This window comes from Hylobates moloch, unplaced genomic scaffold (genome assembly GCF_009828535.3).
Source record: "Hylobates moloch isolate HMO894 unplaced genomic scaffold, HMol_V3 SCAFFOLD_2484, whole genome shotgun sequence".
NCBI lineage: Eukaryota > Metazoa > Chordata > Mammalia > Primates > Hylobatidae > Hylobates > Hylobates moloch.
This window is the reverse complement of record NW_026654759.1, coordinates 1-5799: the sequence shown is the minus strand read 5'-3', so window position 1 is coordinate 5799 and position 5799 is coordinate 1. Positions and strand designations below refer to the sequence as shown.

The 5799-nt window shown below is 41.8% G+C and overlaps 1 long non-coding RNA gene across 1 annotated transcript; it reads left to right on the top strand.

Annotated features, from left to right (window-relative positions):
• The first annotated feature begins 313 nt into the window (after nucleotides 1-313).
• On the top strand, nucleotides 314-5480 carry LOC116464976 (uncharacterized). The gene is made up of 3 exons (XR_004247068.2): nucleotides 314-407; nucleotides 4097-4221; nucleotides 5212-5480. It is a non-coding gene; the product is annotated as an uncharacterized LOC116464976 (long non-coding RNA).
• Nucleotides 5481-5799: the final 319 nt, after the last annotated feature.

The window sequence follows — 5799 nt, the reverse complement described above, 5'->3', positions numbered from 1 at the left end:
AAGGATACTTATATATAAAACAAGACCATTTTTAAAGTTAAAAACAGGCAGAAGGGAATGTGCATATCGTGTAGGGTTACCTTCATGTGTAATGCAAGTGCAAGGATGTGGTTTGGGCAATGCAGCCCCTAAATGAGAGCATAGCCCCCTTTGGGAGGGGCCGTGCCTGGGAGCTTCCGCAGAATTATAGGTGGGGACGTGGGGGCATCTTTATCTGATTCTTTATTCTTTCCTTGTATGGCTGAAACATCATATGCATTTTAAATGAGCTTAAAGGAGTATCTCAAGTATTTTCTGTGAATTTATGTGTGAATTTATTTTTAAAATTCTAGGTAGACAGACTGGAAGTCGTCAACAAGCGTTTTGTTCGAGTGACCTTTACACCAGGAAAAACTCCTGTTGATGGGGTAAATCATTTTATTAACTGATGTGAATTAGTTGTAAGTTAACTTTTTCAGATTTGAAGCTGAAAGGAAAACCTGCCTCATACCCTAGGAGTTATACTCACCGGATATATCAGAACTGGGCAGTGTGGCAGGGGTGATCTTACTAACATCAGTGGAAATGGGAATGTTGTGTATGGATTATTGATGTAGGGATTGGGTCAGTGTTTTGTTTTGTTTCTGATAATCATTTTGACTACATTTAGAAGACAGTGAGTGAAATCCCAGTTTTCAGTATTCCAGAATAGTCTTTGACTTTTCAAGACTGAGAAGTAGTTATTTGATTAGGAAAAAATTAAAATCTCAATTGCCTATGTTTTGAGACAGCTTTTATCAAATTAGTTTAAAAGCATCCCTACCATCTCCCAACCATTTTGTGATATTATATTATTTTAATTTCCATTTGATTTCCTATTTTAAAAATAATTTGTATTTCCTCTCCAACCAGTCTGGAGTATACTTCCAGAGACCGCAGAGCAAGCTGAATGCACTGAGGGAATTCTGGAGGGGAGGGGAGAGAGGTGAAGCTGAGGCTCCCAGGACTTGCCAGGCTCCCTTAGGATAATTGAGTTTAAACATTTTCTAGCCATCCCGCCTGGACAGGGCAACATTTAAGGACAACTAGAAGTGATGGTGAACATAGCTCTCTGTTTAATAGCATGTCAGCAAATAGCAGAGTGTCTGTAAAGTCTTAGGGCTCTGGTGTTGCCCTGTGTTTAGGAAGGTATTTTAATTGTCTTGATTTCCCATTCTCTCTACCTAATGATGCAATGCCTATTAATAACCATGCTTTATCCTCAGACTTTAGTGCTGGGAATTAAGTTGGCACTTTCTCATGAGGCCGGTAGGCAACGTGTGTTCCAGCACTGTGGGAAGCACACACACACCCATCCCTCTGCTTCTGGGAGGGAAGCCTAGGGAGAAAGTAGGGATGCGTGTGAGATGTCTCTGCAAGGACGTCCTCTCACACATTGTCTATACGTAGCAAAAAATGAGAAATAACCCAGCGGCCCATGCCAGGCACTGGGTTAACAGGGAATCCTTGTTCCCTGTCTGAGCAGTTGTCCTTGGGGGCAGTGCCATCCCTGGGGCGATTTGGACATTGGCGGGAAGTTGTTTTCCAGTGTTGGCATGCACAAGCATTTATGTGTTGAAATTCATACCATTGTATATAAAGTGCTTTCTTTGTATTTCTCTTTTATATTACAGTTAAGGTTTATATTGATTTCTTTTCAAAATTGTATTTCAAGATTGTAAAGGTGGTATTATACAGTCTTGAGGGACAGGCCTGAAATGCTGATGTTGTTTGTGTCTGAATGTTGGGGTTGTGGATGTCTTTGCTTTATGTATGTGCATATCCCGAGTTTTTACAGAGAATGTATATTACTTGCTTACTAAAGACTTCTTGTTTTGAGCTTTCAGAAACAGATTTTCAGTGTCCTGCTGTGAATGGAGCAGCAGTATTAATCACTGTGCAGTGCTGCACACACACAGCCTTTAGCCTTACGTCAGTTCTACTCTTGACTAGTAGATGGCTTACCTTCTCTATGACAGTAGAGAAGGGCTTAATGCTTAAATGAGATAGGGTCAGTCAGTGGTGGTTTTCAAATTTTAGTGTGCATAAGAATTATCTAGATAGCTATTAAAACTTGAGTCCTGGGACCCCACCCCCGCAGAGGTTCTTATCTAGATCGTGTTCTGGGAATCTGCATTTCTAACATGCTCCTGGGTTCAAACTGCTTCTGTGATGGGAGCCAGGTGTTTGGCCCATTGCCCAGTTGATAGCAGGGGCTGAGTTAGGGAATGTTCCATTCTCTGTGGTTAATCTATTCTGAGCAGGTTTTGGGACTTTGTAACCATGTGAATTTTGTATCTTTGTCAGTGAATAATTTACCAAATACTGTTATGTTGTTGTATAATATAAAACTTAGTCTTCATCTTTTATTTTTAGGTACTTGGAGAGAAATATCAAAGTAATGTTCCTCACTCAGTAACACTGGTGGGAAGGATATGCGATGACTTGTTGCTCTCTTATGAGGTTTTGTTTTTTTGTTTGTTTTTTGAGACGGAGTCTGACTTTGTCGCCCAGGCTGCAGTGCAGTGGCGCGATCCTGGCTCACTGCAACTTCAGCCTCCCAGGTTCAAGAAGTTCTCTGCCTCAGCCTCCCAAGTAGCTGGGAGTACAGGTGCCTGCCACCATGCCTGGCTAATTTTTTTTGTATTTTTAGTAGAGACAGGGTTTCACCATCTTGACCAGGCTCGTCTTGAACTCCTGACCTTGTGATCCACCCGCCTTGGCCTCCCAAAGTGTTGGAATTACAGGCGTGAGCCACTGCACCCGGCCTTGTTTTTTGTTTTGAAATGGAGTCTCGCTCTGTCGCCTAGGCTGGAATGCAGTGGCACAATCTTGGCTCACTGCGACCTGTGCCTCCTGAGTTCATGCCTCCCAAGTAGCTGGGCCTATAGGCGGGTGCCACCATGCCTAGCTAATTTTTGTAGTTTTAGTAGAGACAGTTTGAGACCATGGTGGCCAGGCTGGTCTCGAACTCCTCACCTCAGGTGATCTGCCACCTGGGCTTCCCAAAGTGCTGGGATTACTGGCCACTGTGCCCAGCCTAATGAGTTTTATATCATAGACTTACTGTTTTGATTTTAAAAATACTTTTTTAAGAAAAGATGATTGCAGGTTAAAGGAGAAACAAAGTTTTTTTGTACTATAAAATGGAGCTAATACATGCACAGTGCTTGAAATGGGGTCTTCTAGCTAGTAAACTCCATAAATGTGAGCTGTTAAAATCAGTGTCCTCATGGTTGTGTAAAGGCAATGTGACATTGTGGTTAGGACACTGGTTCAGAAGCCAGACTGTCTGGGTTCAGATCCCAGCCTCTTATTTCATGTGTGACCATGAGCAAGTTTTCTCATCTGTAGAATGGGAACAGGAGTCAGGGCTCATTCAGTCAGTAGACACGAGTACAACAGGAAATAATTATGTGCTGGTTGGTAGAATAGCCTTGACCTGGCCCCTGAGGTGTCCCTGTGCTGGGCCCTGTGGGTCTCTGCAGCTCTAGGGAATAAAGAGGGATTGCCTGGCACAGCAAGGCACATCTGTTCCAGTTGCACAGTGGGGATTCGGTGTTCGGATTTTGATCATCACCCCCAGTGATGGCACCTGCTTCTTAGGATGGTCCTCAGGATTGAATGAACTAATGCATCTAAAGGGCCCAGAACAATGCCTGGCACTTTATACATGCCTAGTAAACTTTAGCTCTTATCACTGTTTCATGGTAGTTTTAAATTTGGGAATAGGGAGCTAAAATACCTAGGAAATGGAGGAAGAGGGAAACGATGCATATTTATTTTAAAAAGGATTATGTTTTCAAATAGGCTTTTCATTCTGTTTTTTGAGTTTATAATTTTAGAGCCACTGAGATATTGCTGCTAAAGAAATGCTTATTTGCCAAGAATTGCCAAGTGTTCTCAATGAGTGACATTTAATCACCACATTATTGTAGCCAGTCTTTTATTATTGTTTTTTCTTTAATTTATAAATTTTCAGTATTTCTGAAAAATTCTTAAAAAGTTGAACCCTTTAGTGAATTGAACCTTTTAGTTTCACTACATTCTTAGGATATTTGTTTTTTTGTTTTTATAGCAATACGTTTGGTTTAATATTGGCAGTGTGGACACCTTTGAACGGAATCTGGAAACTTTACAGCAGGAATTGGGCATAGAAGGAGAAAATCGGGTGCCTGTTGTCTACATTGCTGAAAGTGATGGGTAATCTCAAAGATAATATTTTGGAGACTGTTTACTATGCTGCCTGTGGTTCACTGTGTTCTGTCCCTGGGTGCAGGGCTACACATTATATTTTCAAACAGGCCTTTCTCAGTTTGGCCAGATTTTTAAAAAACTATTAGTAATTCACTAGTTTTTGCATGACTCGTTCATTTTCTTTTTTTTTTTTTTTTTTTTTTGAGGTGGGGCTTCTCTCTGTCGCCCAGGCTGGAGTGCAGTGGTGTGATCTTGACTCACTGCAACCTTTGCCCCCACCCCAGTTCACACGATTCTCTTGCCTCAGCCTCCCTGAGTAGCTGGGATTATTGGCTTCCGCCACCATGCCCGGCTAATTTTTGTATTTCTAGTAGAGGCAGGGATTCACCATGTTGGCCAGGCTGGTCTCGAACTCCTGACTTCAGGTAATCCACCTGCCTCAGCCTCCTAAAGTGCTGGGATTACAGTTGTGAGCCACCACACCTGGCTTTTTATCTTTATTTTTATTTTTATTTTTGATTCATTCCTTTTCTATACATTTATACTTATCTTGATTAAGCAGTGGTTTAGGATATTAACATTCAATGCATTGACCTTTGGTAGGATTTTAGCATAAAGAACCCCTTTGTATCAAAGAGTGCCATTCCCTTTGAACTATCATTTATGTTTACATTTCACAGAGTTTTCCAGGATTTTTGGGTATTTCTTCTCTCATCAGAACTTCTTCTTTGGGGGGTTGTCTTTAATGAGACCATGTTAGTAACCCCACTTAAAGTCTGGGCAGGTGCTCCATTTATTTCAAAGAGTTGGTTGCCATGGAGCTTATTTGGGAATTCTGTTGCCTTTGAAGAACATTTGCAAGTTACCCTCCTTTGTATTAAGTGCAGAAGGTATACTTTGGTGTAGCTATATATATTTATATTGATATCTTGCACCACATGCGAAAGCTGGAGGTGAGCAGCCAGTCCTAACCCGTGTTGCACTGTGTGTCCCCAGCTCTTTTCTGCTGAGCATGCTGCCTACAGTGCTCATCATCGCCTTCTTGCTCTACACCATCAGAAGAGGGCCTGCTGGCATCGGCCGGACAGGCCGAGGGATGGGCGGACTCTTCAGTGTTGGAGAAACCACTGCCAAGGTCTTAAAGGATGAAATTGATGTGAAGTTCAAAGATGTGGCTGGCTGTGAGGAGGCCAAGCTAGAGATCATGGAATTTGTGAATTTCTTGAAAAACCCAAAGCAGTATCAAGACCTAGGAGCAAAAATCCCAAAGGTAAAATGAACTTTTAGAAGATTAACTTTTCGAAGTGTTTCTTGATCTCTGAAGTTATAATTCTATGAAGTTTGATTACTTATTATAGATAGCTGTTTTGCTGTCCTTCCTCTTTCTCAGCTTACTAGGCTAGCCTCTGCCCAACTCGAGGATCGTTTTGGGTCAGTTGTTCTGTGTGAATGTGTCTTGTATAGTGTATGTATTCCTGAAAATATCTATGTTACCTCCTCTTGGAAGACTTTCTTGATTCGTCTTCCCTCTCCCTCTAATCTGATTTAGATGCCCTATCTCTCAGCAACTGTAGGCCCGCTATA